Below are 14,349 nucleotides of genomic sequence, written 5' to 3'. Positions count from 1 at the left end.
GAGGGATGTGATCGTTCCCCTCTATTTGACATTGGTGAGGCCTCATCTGGAGTACTGTGTCCAGTTTTGGGCCCCACACTACAAGAAAGATGTGGAAAAATTGGAAAACGTCCAGCGGAGGGCAACAGAAATGATTAGGGGACTGGAACACATGACTTAAGAGAAGAGGCTGAGGGAACTGGGATTGTTTAGTCTGCGGAAGAGAAGAATGAGGGGGGATTTGATAGCTGCTTTCAGCCACCTGAAAGAGGGTTCCAAAGAGGATGGATCTAGACTGTTCTCAGTGGTAGCTGATGACAGAACGAGGAGTAATGGTCTCAAGTTGCAGTGGGGGAGGTTTAGGTTGGATATTAGGAAAAACTTTTTCACTAGGAGGGTGGTGAAACACTGGAATGCGTTACCTAGGCAGGTGGTGGAATCTCCTTCCTTAGAAGTTTTTAAGGTTAGGCTTGACAAAGCCCTGGCTGGGATGATTTAGTTGGGGATTGGTCCTGCTTTGAGCAGGGAGTTGGACTAGATGACCTCCTGAGGTGCCTTCCAACCCTGATATTCTGTGATTCTCACCCCCATAGCCTGAGAATCAGATCCATCAGGTGGCTAGCTTCTCTGTTATACCCTGCCTGGCCCGCGCCATGGGCTTTTAGACTCCAATGGCATTTAGGAGCACATGTGTCCTGGCCATGGCTGTGTGAATGAGACATTGACCATTGCTGTGGCTGAACAAGGCAAGTAGCCCGGCTTTGTGCTTTTCACATTGCATAGCTTGGCCACTAACCGCTCATGAGACCCATGTGCATGGGTGGAGGGGAATTGCCCCTTTCTCTTTAATTGTGAAGCTTTGGTAACCACTGTATAACTCAGGCAGGAGGAGGCGGGGATGCCAACCATCAGCGGTTAAAAATAAAAAACTGAGTTTTTTCAAAAAATATTCACATGGCAGTAAAAACGACAACTCCATGACAGTACAGGCCTGAGCTCCCTCATGGCTACGGGCGCTAGGATTGGGACTGTCTCTGCAGTGCTTTTTGAGCAAGACATGGGGTAACGGGGGTGGCGTTTGACTGTGATATATAAATGTTCCAGTCATGTGTGTTACAGCTGCTCACCCAGGGCAGCAGGATGCTGGGGATAAAACCCGATGCAGCCGTTAGATCTTACTCAGCCGAGTACAGTTTGTTACTAACCTGTCATGGTCACCGCGACACATTGCCCTACAGGGTTGTTGCCTTTGCACTCTCCTGGCGTTTCTCATCAGCCAGGGCTGCAAATGGAGTTGGGCCACGAGGCCGGAGCCTGAGGAGCTCCTCCAGTCACCAAAGCGCAGTCTTGCCAACCTCAAGCATGTGACAGTCATGAGCCCCCCATGACATTAATGCAAAGAATGAACTTGGGGGTTCTTTGTCTTTGCTTTTTGGTTTCTGAGCCATTGGGTTACAAGGGGGTCACGTCATCCAGCCTTCCTCTGCCCCCAGGAGGGCTGGAAATTTACTTCAAAAGAAAATGAAAGGTGAGATGTTCATTGTAACTGGGTCAGCTACTTCCTGTGTGCCACCTCGTGGCCTAGGGTCATGCTACAGGCAGCCTGCTTCAGTTTCCCCCCCGGGACTGTTCCAGAAACTTAAAAACCACTTTTGTCCTTCTTGGGTTCTGCTTCATTAAACTAACAAACCTTCAAAATTAAATTTTCAAGTCTATCCAAAAGTCCACACCAACAAAGGTTTCCCTTCCTCCTCCCACGCCTTTCTGCTTTGGCAGGCCCTTCTTGGCTGGAGTCTCAGGCCTAACCCCCAGGACTCTGCTGCAGCCTTCTCACTCCTGGCACCCTCTAATCCCTGAGCATTCCCCACTTCATTGCAGCTCCCTGCTGCTCTTTCTTGGGCAATCACCCTGTTCTCTCCCATCCGCTTCTTCTGCAATCAGGGCTGGCTAGCTCCAGCGCTTACAGCATTCCCTGGGTGTATGGACAGCCAGGGAGGCTCTGTGCGCTGCCCTCACACCCGCAGGATCCGCCCCCGCAGCTCCCATTGGTCACAATTCCCAGCCAATGGGAACTGCAGAGCCGGCCCTCGGGGTGCGGGCAGCGTGCGGTGCCTCCCTGGCCACCCACGCATCTAGGGGCTGTAGGGGCCTGGCTGGCGGCTGCTTCCAGGAGCAGCGCAGAGCTAGGGCAGGCAGGGAGCCTGCCTTAACCCAGGCCCCTGCTGCACCACCAGCCGAAGGTGACCAGACAGCAAGTGTGAAAAATCGGGACGGGGGTGAGGGATAATAGGAGCCTATATAAGAAAAAGACCCAAAAATTGGGACTGTCCCTGTAAAATCGGGACATCTGGTCACCCTACGCCAACTGGAGTTGCTGACTGGAGCTGCCAGGGTCCCTTTTCAACAGGGCGTTCTGGGCCAAAACCAGATGCCTGGCAACCCCAGTTCTGCCTCATGTCTGGGGTTTCGCCAAGGGGCTCAGCCGTTCCTCACAATAGGGCTGGAGAGAAAAGACCCTGTGAGGCCCGGTGGGGTTAACGTAACGTCACAGCTCTGTGTCAGATGCCGAGTCTGGTGCCGACTGACGTCGAAGAACCCGGCTAGAACAGAATCGTCGCTAACTGGGCCCACCATGGACGGCTGCCCAGATCAGCAGGCCTGGCCACTTCTGCCCCTAAGGAGCTAGGTCTGGAGGAGTGGCTCAGCTCTGGGAATGTGCATTGGCAGGGCAGGCCTGGGACTGGGTCGAGATATGGCTGGGCTCACTGAAAGAGTCGTGGGGGTGATGAGGCCTGGGCCAGCAGCAGGGACTGCCGGTTGGGATCAGGATGCATTAGCAGAAGCGTGCAGGGGATGACCCACGCTTGAAGTAGCAGAGTCGGCAACAGAGGGGGATTGGAGCATGGGAGCAGAGCTGAGTGTGGGGCCCAGGATTTGGAATAGCAGGGGGGGCCGGGAGGTGGGAGTGAGGTGCTTTGTTAGGGGTGTGGAGGGGAGCCCAGGGTTGGGCTAGCAGAGGGGGGCGGATGCAGGTCAGGATTGAGGGCATTGGCATGGTTGCGGGAGGGTGAGAGCCAAGCACTGGGATAGCAGTGGGGTCTGGGTTGGGATTGAGGGGCACTGGCAGAGTTTGGAGTGGGGGGAGCCGAGGACTAGGATAGCAGGGGGCTGCGGGTCGGGACTGAGGGGCACTGGCAGGGCAGGGATAGCGGGGGCTGCGGGTCGGGACTGAGATTTCTTTTTACAGCGAGCTGCAGAGGCCGATCTCGCTCCCTGTTTGCAATCACATTTCAAACCAGCTCCTGGGCGTGGGAGACGGGCCTTAATATCTTCTTGCCAGCCCAGGACTTAGCACTCCAGGGTGGTAATAAAGCCATTCAACCGGGGTAGCCAGGGCTTGGACAACCGGCATGTGGGCCTTGCCGGATTCAGGAAGGAGGCTGGACGATGGTCCATTGGGCGGGGCGCAGCGAAGCCCTAAGGGAAAACACTGCTTTCTCCTTCATTAGCTGTGTCCTGCGCTCCCCCTTGCCGTTCGAAGGGTGAGCTGTTCCAGGCACAGCAGAGATCCTGCCTCTTGGCGGGGAAGCTTTTAAGGAAATGGGGCTCCACATATTTGCTCCTGCTTGGAACCGAGTTGTTCCCTGGGGAGAGAAGGCAACACTGGCTCGGGGAGATGGAGAGCTCTCCTGCTCCGCTGGGCCTGCTGGAATGCTCCGTGCAGGAAACCGGAGCCCCTGCAAAGAATCTTGCTCCAGCACCGAGCTCTGGACCCTTAAAGGAGCAGCAGCCTTTGACTTCAAATCGCCCCCACGCTGGAGGTTGCCAGCTTTTTAGGCTGCGGGCTGCAGAGCACAATGGAGTCCTGCTTTTTGCTGGGGTCTCTGGGTGCCAGCGTGATGCTAATCATTTGTGTGTAGGGGGGCAGAATGTGGGTCCGGGCTGTCCTGCCAGCACAAACGGATAGACGGAGGCATGCTTTGCATTGTAGGCAAGATTTCCCAGCATGCTCCCTGCTCTGCTGCCCCAGCAAGCCCAAATTAAGCCCAGCGTGCCAGAGCTGGTTAAGCCACGTGGGCGTCCCCTCTCTGTGCTGGATCAGGCACTGTCCTTGTGCTGCCGAGGAGTACAGGGAGCACTCGCATCGCTCTTTGCAGCATCAAAGCACTTTCCACAGATGAGAACTAACCCCCTTTATTTCTGCGCGAAGGGCGTTTATCTTTCTCTGGCGTTTTAACGCTTGCACACAGATTAGACGCAGAAATCGATGGAGCTTCCCTCACGCGCTTCTAGTCTCATTACCCCCATTGTACAGATGGGGAAACTGAGGCACAGGGTGGGGAAGTGACTTCCCCATGGTGACGGAGGGAGTTCCTGGGCCCCAGCCCACCCTCAGACTGCACCTCTCTTTCTGGGCCATGTTGTCTAGAGCGCTGGTCCAAAGCAGCAGGAGAGAGCCCAGTGGAAAGCAGGCACTGTGCTGGGAGACCTTGTTCTCCCTTTACAAGGCAGCCACCAGTGTGTGGGTTTCTGGCCGTCAGGGTGGCCTTTCGGGCTGGGTGCCCTGCAGCCCTGACCAGCCAGAGCAGCATGAGTCAAGATTCCGCCCCACCCTTTATTTTTCAAAACAAAATCCCAATTTGGGGTCCACACTCTGCTGTCCCATTAAATACAACTGAGAGGGCCACACAGGTCATAGCTTGTGTAATCGGAGCTCACATTGCATGCACCTGGCTCCTGGCATCCCTCCATTCCTCCCACCATCTGCCACCATCCCATCCCCCTCTCTTTCAGGGACTCCCCCCCATGCCAGGGGCTCTGCATGTCCCCCCATTTCCCGCTTCCAGGAGTCTAGTCCTAGCCTGGCACAGGGCAAGAGGGGGGTTGGCTTCCTGTGTGTTCCTGTGCCAGTCCCTTAGTCTCTCTGTGTCTCAATTCCCCATCTATACAATGAGGATAACAGCATTGCCATGCATCACGGGTGAGTGAGGGTAAATCCATTCAGTGTTGTGAGTGGCTGAGATACAGCGGTGATGGAGGTCAGGTGAATATCAGCACTCGTCTGGTTATTTCCAAACAAACTGTGGTTGGAGTTCCTTAAAAGAGCAACAGCTCCACTTTCCTCCCTTTCCTCTCATAGTCAGATGGAAAGGGCACTTCCTGGGTCTTCTGCTAGGTTGCCACACTTCCAAAGTGGCAACTTCCTGTTTGTCTAGGGTGACTCGATTTAAGGCTCGATTCTTTTTTTGTAGTGATTTGTTCCTCGCTGTAGTTAGATCCCGGCACGTCATCTCGCTGCGGTATAGAAGTGGGTGCATTTTCCATTCATTCATTCATTAAAACAAAACAAAAAAAGATTTGGTGCCCACCCAATTCGTCTCCTCCCACGAGCACCCAGAGAAAGGCCGGTTGTACGGCAGTTCAGGAAAGCTGTTGCCCCACCTTGCACTCTCCTGCTATTGCCCCATAAAGAAAAATGCAGCTCTCAAGCACCCAGTAATAGTGTGGGGGTTATTTTGCTTTTTGTTTTGCAGGGCAGTTCCCCCCAGCAATATGCTGTGAGAATACAAAGCTGTGTTTATATTAACACTCAACCTTGTTGGACCAATTCACAAGAAACTGACTTCATTATGGCCTACAGCCATTCCGACAGCTCCTCGTTGGTTTCACTTTGCTGTCGAGGGATGGTTAGTGTTTGCAAATATGAACTTTCCCTGCCAGACCCTAAGGGTATGTCTACACTGCAGTTAAACACCCACGACTGGCCCGTATCAGGTGGCCCCGGGCTTGCGGGGCTCGGGCTACAAAATTGCGGTGGAGATATCCAGGCGTGGGCTGGAACCACAAGCTCTGAGCCCCTGTGAGAGGGGAGGGTGTTGGTTTGTGTGGGACATTGTGCTGCTTGTATCCTTTGTGCTTTTGGAAAGTGCTTTGCCAGGTGTTGGTGGTTCTGTAACGAGGACCAGGGAGGGATGGAAGAAATGTCAACAGATCTCTCCCGGTGAATTCTTCTCCACCACATGTTGGCATCGCCTCGGAAGCTGTTGCCTGTTGCCCTTTCGCAGAGGTGCTCGGACTCCCAAGAGCTCCTGCTCCCTTTCATGCAGCACATCCTTGCAGGATGGCAGGGGCTCTATCCTGGGAAGTAGGGACTCTGAAAAAGACTTGGGAGCTCATGGTGGATAATAAGCTGAACGTGAGCTCACAGTATGACATGGCTAAACAGGCTAACAAATCCTTGGCTGCATGAACAGGGGAATCCCTAATACCAGTGTATTACCTCTCTATTCAGCACTGATGCAACTACGTTATAGGGCAGCCCAGCCTGGAGCACCTCCCCCACCCTCCCCCCACCCCTGTGGTAAGCTGCAGTGTGACAGGCACGTCTGCCTCAGTTTCCCCTTTCAGCATCCCCAGTAACTCCACACAAGCTTATCCTGTAATCAAACAACAGGGTTTATTACCAAAACATAGTTCAAATAGTCCCCAACAAGAGCCCAAACATAGTCCACTTCCCACCCGTGGTAAAAATAGTCCTTAAATCCCACTCTTCCCAACAGGAACCCCCACAGCCCCTCTGCTGAGAGATCACCTTTACCAGGGAGCACCCCTCACTCCCACTGGCCCTCTCACTGTTCTCTGGGTCCAGCTGTCCAGCATGAGAACATAAGAACGGCCATAGTGTGTTAGACCAATGGTCCATCTAGCCCAGTATCCTATCCTAGATATCGCCAAGTGCCCGATAGGAAATGAACAGAACAGGGAATCATCAAGTGATCCATCCCCTGCCACCCATTCCCAGCGTCTGGCAAACAGAAGCTAGGGACACCAACCCTGCCCATCTTGGCTAAGAGCCATTGATGGACCTACCCTCCATGAACTTATCCAGTTCTTTTTTGAACCCTGTTATAGTTTTGGCCTTCACAGCATCCTCTGGCAAAGAGTTTCACAGGTGGGCTGTGCGTTGTGGGAAGAAGTGCTGCCTTTTGGTTGTTTTAAACCCGCTGCCTATTCATTTCATTTGGTGACCCCTAGTTCTTGTGTTATGAGAAGGAGTAAATAACACTTCCTTGTTTACTTTCTCCACACCAGTCATGATTTTATAGACCTCTATCATATCCTCCCTTAGTCGTTTCTTTTCCAAGCTGAAAAGTCCCAGTCTTATTAATCTCTCCTCACATGGAAGCTGTTCTATACCCCTAATGATTTTTGTTGCCCTTTTCTGAACCTTTTCCAATTTGCCCTTTTCTGAACCAATTCCAATTTGGAGCTGGGGCGACCACATCTGCACCCAGTATTCAAGGTGTGGGCGTACCATGGATTTATGTAGAGGCAATATGATATTTTCTGTCTTATCATCCCTTTCTTAATGATTCCCAGCATTCTGTTTGCTTTGTTGGCTGACGCTGCACACTGAGTGGAGGTTTTCAGAGAACTGTCCACAATGACTCGAAGATCTTTTTCTTGAGTGGTAACAGCTAATTTAGACCCCATCATTTTCTAGGTACAGTTCGGATTACGTTTTCCAATGTGCATTACTTTGCATTGGTCAACGTTGAATTTCATCTGCCATTTTGTTGCCCAGCCACCCAGTTTTGTGAGATTGCTTTGTAACAATTAACGTTCTTGTTAAACCCTGGATTTGTGCTGGAAATGGCCCACCTTGATTATCATACACATTGTAAGGAGAGTGATCACTTTAGATAAGCTATTACCAGCAGGAGAGTGGGGTGGGGGGAGAGAAAACCTTTTGAAGTGATAAACACCCATTTTTTCATAGTCTGTGTGTATAAAACATCCTCACTGCATTTTCCACTTTATGCATCCAATGAAGTGAGGTGTAGCTCATGAAAGCTTATGCTCAAATAAATTGGTTAGTCTCTAAGGTGCCACAAGTACTCCTTTTCTTTTTGCGAATACAGACTAACACGGCTGGTACTCTGAAACCTGCTTTGTAACACTTTGCAGTCTGCTTTGGACTTAACTATCTTGAGTAGTTTTGTATCATCTACAAATTTTGCCACCTCACTGTTTACCTCTTTTTCCAGATCATTTATGAATATATTGAATAGTACTGATCCCAATACAGACCCCTGGGGGACACCGCTATTTACCTCTCTCTGTTCTGAAAACTGACCATTTAGTCCTACCCTTTGTTTCCTATCTTTTAACCAGTTACTGATCCATGAGAGGATATTCCCTTACCCCATGGCAGCTTACGAGCCTTTTGTGAGGGACCTTTTCAAAGGCTTTCTGAAAATCTAAGTATACTATATCCAGTGTGTCACCATTGTCCACGTTTGTTGACCCCTTCAAAGAATTCTAGTAGATTGGTGAGGCATGATTTCCCTTTACAAAAACCATGTTGACTCTTCCCCAACAAATCATGTTCATCTATGTATCTGATAATTCTGTTCTTTACTATTATTTCAACCAGTTTGCCCGGTACTGAAGTTAGGCTTACCGGCCTGTAATTGACAGCAGATAAGCCCCCTGCCCTCAGCCCTAGCTCGGGGATGCCACCCAGCAACCCTCTCTTGCTGTGCTCCTGCCTTCAGCCTTCCCCCAGGAACCACAATCAATCTCCTGGCTCTGAAAGCTTTTTCCTGACTGACCGAGGCCCTGACTCACTGGGTCTCTCATCGTCTAGGGCCCAGGTGCCCTGATCCTCTATAGCCCCAGATGCTGCCCCATCCTCTTAACTGGCCAAACTGCAAGCACCTGTTCTGGTACAGGGGCACTGGACCTATTTCATTCACAGGGTTCAGCTACCCTTTGACAGACCGCAGCTGGGATGCTGGGTCCAGTTCTGGTGCCCACAGTTCAAGAAGGATGGTGATCAATTGGAGGGGGTTAAGAGAAGAGCCAGGACAATGATTTAAGGACTAGAAAACCTGCCTTACAGCAATAGACTCAGAGAGCTCAATCAATTTAGCTTAATTAAGAAAAGGTTAAGGGGGGAAAATAGACGCCAAATAGAAGACAACTGAGAGGGGACTTGATGACAGTATGTACCGGGGCTGCCCCTTACTGAGCACCTCTTGTGGCCAAAGATCCCCCCGCAGCGCCCTTCCCCTGGTCTCCCTCTGCAGGGCCCCATCTGAGCTCTGCACCATCTCTCTGATGAGTGCAACCACCCCCGATGAAGGTATGTATAGACTGTGTAACGGGGTTTACTGGCCCTTCAGAAGACCCTGTTCCAGGAAACTGGTACAAACAAAGGAGCAGGAAATGGCATGGGAGTAGAAGGGAGAAAGCAGCCCTGGGGTAAAAACCAGTGGGACATTGCCCCTTTAAGGGCCTAGGACTGGGAGTCGTGGGCAGGGGCGGGGCTCCCCTCTCTTCCAGCCAGTCGAGAGGTGCTCTCTGGAGGAGGTCAGTATATATGCAGTCTTCTCCCTCAGAAAAGGGGAGATGCTGGTAAGTGAAGAAAGCTCCACTACAAAGGGTTAGGGGTGGTGACCCGGTGAAGAACAGCAGGAGAACAGCTCCATGAGATAGCAGAGGAGCCAGAGATAAGTGCAATGCTTGGGTTGCAGTGATGGACTTGGGTTGCAATACTGGACTTTATTTTGGGGACATTAAAGGCGATGAGGGACTGTTTGCCGTCATTAAACCAGCCCCAAGGGGAGACCAGGGGGAGGGTGCTGCAGGGGGACCTCTGGCCCTGAGGAGGAGCTTGGTAACGGGTAGCCCCAGTACGTACTGCGATCAAGGGCTCGTTAATCCAGCAGGGAATAGCAGAACAAGAACCAGGGGACAGCAGTTAAAGCCAGACAAATTCCAATTTGCAAGAAGGCCCAAGCTTTTAACAGTGTGAGAGATGAAACAGTAGAACAAACTCCCCAGGGACGTGGTGGATTTGCCATCTCTTCATCCCTCCAATCCAGCCTGGAGGCCTTTCTGGGAGATCTGCTTCAGCCAGACACAAGGTATTGGGCTCAACACACGGGTCACTGGGTGACGTTCTCTGGCCTGTGTTGTACAGGAGATCAGACGAGACGATCTAAGGGTCCTTTCTGCCTTTCAACTCCGTGAATAACTCCCCTCCACTCTCTCCAGCTCTCCTGGGAAAGAAAGCTACTCTCCACCCCTCCACAGACACGTCAGCCCGACAGCCCCAGCGACCAAAGCCCTGGAAATACCCAGTGTGAGAACATCAAGATGGAGCCTCATCCCAGCTGCGTGTCCATGTGCAGGCCCCCTGTGGGGGTGACTGGGGAGTTTGGTATCCGGCCTCTCATCTGAGGCTGCCAAGGAGGACTGGGAACCTGTTGGTAACTGGGGGTCCTTTGCACCTGGGGTAGCAGGTCATTCCTAGCTGCTGTACTTACCGTCAGGGTTGCCATTATCGTAACACAGCCTGCGCCCCCACTCCCGTGCCCATGGCGCTAAACACAGCCAGCGTCTGTGCAGCACCACAGGGGCCAAGCCTCACCGGCCTCTTGGTTTCACCTGTTCCATGCAGAGCGACTCCTGCCTCCCAGCTGGCCGGTCATGCTCCTGCCTTCGCGGCCCAAAAGAACACTGGCTGTATGTCTGGGCTAGAGTGCCATGCCACCACATCCCTGGTTTCCTACTCACGTTAATGTCTGGTGAAGAAGGATGGTCTGGCAGAGGGGGCGCTGGATTGACCCTCGAGGGACCTGGATTCAGGTCTTGGCTCAGACACAAATAGCTCTGGACAAGTCACTTAATCTGCAGTCGGGAAGGGTGGCCTTGCGTTAAGACAATGGACTGAGACTTGGAAGAAGTAGGTCCTGTTCCCAGCTCTGCCACAGACTCTCTATGTGACCATGGGCAAGTCACTTAGCTTCTCTGTCCCTCAGTTTCCCCATATGTCAAACGGGTATAATACCTCTGCCATGAGGCTAAAGTCATTGATGACTGTACTCAGATACTACCATGATAGAGAGGGAGAAACTCTATCTACATCTGTCTGTGTTTTATCTTTACTGTGTTTTAGGGCTTGTCTACATGTGGAGATGAGCCAAAATAACCTACTTCTCAAAGCTATGGGGGCATAGTTTATCCCGCAATAGCTATTCTAGTCAATTCCCTATATAGACAATCTCTAAACCTTGCCTGGCTTCTGCTTAAACAGAATGTCTTTACCTTTCTTTTTGAAGGGGGTGTGTGTCACTAACTAGTCTGTGATTTTGTCTTTTCCATCTCCAGCAATGAAACACTGCTCCACCATTGCGGGGGAGGGGGAGGGGGGAGTTATTAAGCATACAACCTGATCAATCATTCAGATTAAAAGGGAAAAAAAACCCCAACCCTAAGCCCCAGCCCGCCCAGTGAGTACGTGTCCAGCAGACAAACCGACTGTTCAGTCCCAAGAGGGCGAAAGTTTGTTGTTGTTTTTCCTTCTCCTTATTTGCTACTTTTTTCTTTAAAAAAAAAACCAAAAACCCTTCAGACATGATGTTCCATAGGAATAGGGACATCTTTCTCCTACTGGGTTATGAAGGACTTTAGCCTGGAGGCACAGACTAATAAACAGATGATAACAAAAAAACCATGCTAGAGCTTATTTTCATAACATTCATTTACTTTTCTATAAATGTTTCATTTGTCCAAGGGGGCTGACGGTCAGGGGGGATGGGGGATGTCAAGTAGGGGGATGGGGAAGGCTGGTTTAGACTCCTAGGTCTTGCAATGGCTGTATATACGTGGCTGCCTTATTCCTATTGTCAAAGGGGACATTCCTGTTTGGAGAGGGGACTCACCCCCACACCCCAGCCCTGAGAGTTCGAATCCCAGGTTGCAAGGTGGGGGGAGGGAATGAGCTGGATGATTTCTTTGCCTTCCCACTCGCAGAGATTTGGTCGTAGTTGGGTTTTTTTGCTGCTCTGCGATTCTCTTTGATAACGAAGAGAGAGGCTCCCGCGCAAGACTCTGTGCACCTCTTCAAAGGCAGGGCAGTCCTTGCGGGAAAGGCCAGCTGCAGCTCTAGGGAAGAGCCTTGTTTGGGCTTTAACACACCCTCTTTTAAAGGCTGCCGGGGCGTCGGGGGTGGGGGACAGGGAGAGGGCCGGGAGTCCCTGTTGACTTGCGCTGCCAGGAACGCACTGGGTGCTGTCTAGCTGAAAGGGCCTGGGAATGGATTGATCGGTGGCCGCAGAGAGAGACGCTCTCGGCGCATGGAGCAGGGACAGCGCTGCCAGCTGCCGCCCCGTGCCACGCGCAGGTCTCGGGCCATGCCTGGCTGGCCAACAAGACAGCCTCAGCTCTGCAGCCCATTCGGCTCTTTTGCTGAGACATTTGAGAATGGGGTCCCACTGCTGGGGGTGCAGGAGGGGAGCCATTTGCTACCCAGGAATCTCTCCCCAGTGCCCCACAGGCCGAAGCAGCAACGTCCCCTGCAGCGTTGAATTAGGCCGATGTGTACCAGCTGCCAGGCGTGGCTTCCTCGCCGCTGGGACTGGGCGCCTCGTTTGGCATGTGCTGCCAAGGCTGTGTCAGATAGGGATGGCTCTCTGCCAGTGAGCTGGCTGGCTTTGAGCTGGTGAGCTAGAGGTGAAAGGTCTCCCCCTACCAGCTGCCTGAGCCAGCCGGGCCCTGTTGCAACACACAGACGGGGAGGCCACGCTTACACACCCAGCCTGAGCGAATGCTGCTTCCCAGGGAGATGGGGTCGAAATGGTCTGCCCTGTGAATTCACTCCCATCAGGCCGGTTCGCTCATTGCAATGCCTGGTTGATCCTGATCTAAGCCATTGGTGTTTTCCGTAGGGGTGGGGAGAAGATACGAACCAGCCGGAACGGTCCCTTACGTAGAAACAGAGCTTGAGCGTCCTGCTGGAGTGAAAAACTGGCTTAGCTCTTTGGGATTAGCTCATTTCCTGCATGGGCTTTGAATGGCCTGCATCAAGCTGGCACCAGAAGACGCCCCAGAGAAACTGCTCTGATGGTTTCTTTGATCCACCCCAGGAAGCTGCACTGGAATCTCACCATCCAACCTCCTCTTGCGAGGTTCCCCTTCTGGGTACATGTGGCTCGGAAGCCAAGGCCTGGATCTGGACATCGCCAAACGTTGGAGGGGAAAACGGCCACTGCCCAGCCCTTCCCATGCTGTGGTCACTCCTCTTCTCATCACACTCTGTGCCTAGAGGGAGGGGGTGGGTGTCTTTGCTCTGAAGCTGGCTAAGTGGAGGCAGCAGGCATCAGGAACTCAGCCCGTGGCTGAGCAGTGCTACACACCGGCTAAACCTCTCCACCAGGCACCCTGGCTCCTTTGTCCCTTTCCTGTCTCTAATTTCCCCTGTGTAGCATTGCTGGCGCAGAGTGGCTGTTGGGCTCAGCCCAGAGGTGGCTGCATTTCAGAGCGGGGTGAGCAACTCCCACTCATGGCATACAAAGTGCTTTGGACTCTGCCAGGCCCTGCAGGAAGGGAAAACTGCTGCTAGACTGGAAAGCCGCTTCCCCTCTTTACAAGACACCAGCAGGCAGAGAGGATGCTGGAACTGCTCAGGACATGTGGGATGAGCAGCTCTCTCCTCCTCCTCTTTGCACTTCTTTAGCCTGCCCATAAAAGCAGACAGTATTTCCTCCAATTTGTGCGGCTCATTTCCCCAGACATGGTGCATCTGGCTTCCAGTGAGGTTCTTGCTTTCCAGCCGGCTTGCCTGAGGCAGAAAGAGGATTTGCCTGAAAGCCAGCGACTGAGTCAGTGGCTTAGAATCCAGGCTTGTCCCCAGCCTCTTGCACTAACCTTTGCACTGCTCCTGTGTTGTGCAGCCCAGGGTGTTCAGAGCGAAGCTGCCAGCCCGGAAACCAATCTGTCTGTAGAGACACCCAGGAAAATGCTCATGCCATGAGGCAGGTATCTGTGCAGATGCCACTTCATAAGCATGCTGCACTAACGCCGTGCCCAGCGAGGATTTCACAGCTGGTGCAATGCTGCATACCACAAACCCTCGCTGGGGCCAGCAGCCCTTGCAGCCTCTTGCTCTGAAAGCACAGGCCCCCTTGCCCATTTCCACTACAGGAGAATCATTCTCCTGCAGCCGTCAAAGCAGTATGGGGCCTGTGTCACACAGTGGAGCAGTTCTGATCCCACCCAGTAGAGGGCAGTGCTGCACAGACACATCAGCCGCTCATTACAGTCTTCAGCTAGGTGGATGTCCTAGAAATGACAGCTCTAGGACTCAAATGAATGGCCTCGTTCCCAAAAACCCACGCCTGGCAAAAACCTGCCATGTCCCTCCAAATCTGCCTCTGTCTTGAAAGGCCCCTTCCCTCCCAATCTTGCCTTCCACATGAGTCTTTCCACCCAGAGCTCCCTCCTTCTCCTTGTGCCTCAATCAAGAGCCCTCCTCTTCCGGATCCCTCAGTCCTCCGGCGAGGCCTTTCCGCCTATGCCCAA

At 52.5% G+C, this 14,349-nt stretch overlaps 1 long non-coding RNA gene across 1 annotated transcript in view; it reads left to right on the top strand.

The window, feature by feature from the left end:
- The window catches only part of LOC142073040 (uncharacterized), a 33,235-nt gene extending 21,757 nt beyond the window's left edge, over positions 1-11,478 (top strand). The window contains exon 3 of the long non-coding RNA XR_012669743.1: positions 10,042-11,478. This is a non-coding gene — a long non-coding RNA (uncharacterized LOC142073040). The remainder of the gene's footprint in view (positions 1-10,041) is intronic.
- The last annotated feature ends 2,871 nt before the right edge of the window (positions 11,479-14,349 follow it).

This window comes from Caretta caretta, chromosome 8, assembly GCF_965140235.1.
Source record: "Caretta caretta isolate rCarCar2 chromosome 8, rCarCar1.hap1, whole genome shotgun sequence".
NCBI classification, from domain to species: Eukaryota; Metazoa; Chordata; order Testudines; family Cheloniidae; genus Caretta; species Caretta caretta.
The sequence above is the reverse complement of the archived record's forward strand: the minus strand, read 5'-3'. Positions and strand labels throughout refer to the sequence as shown.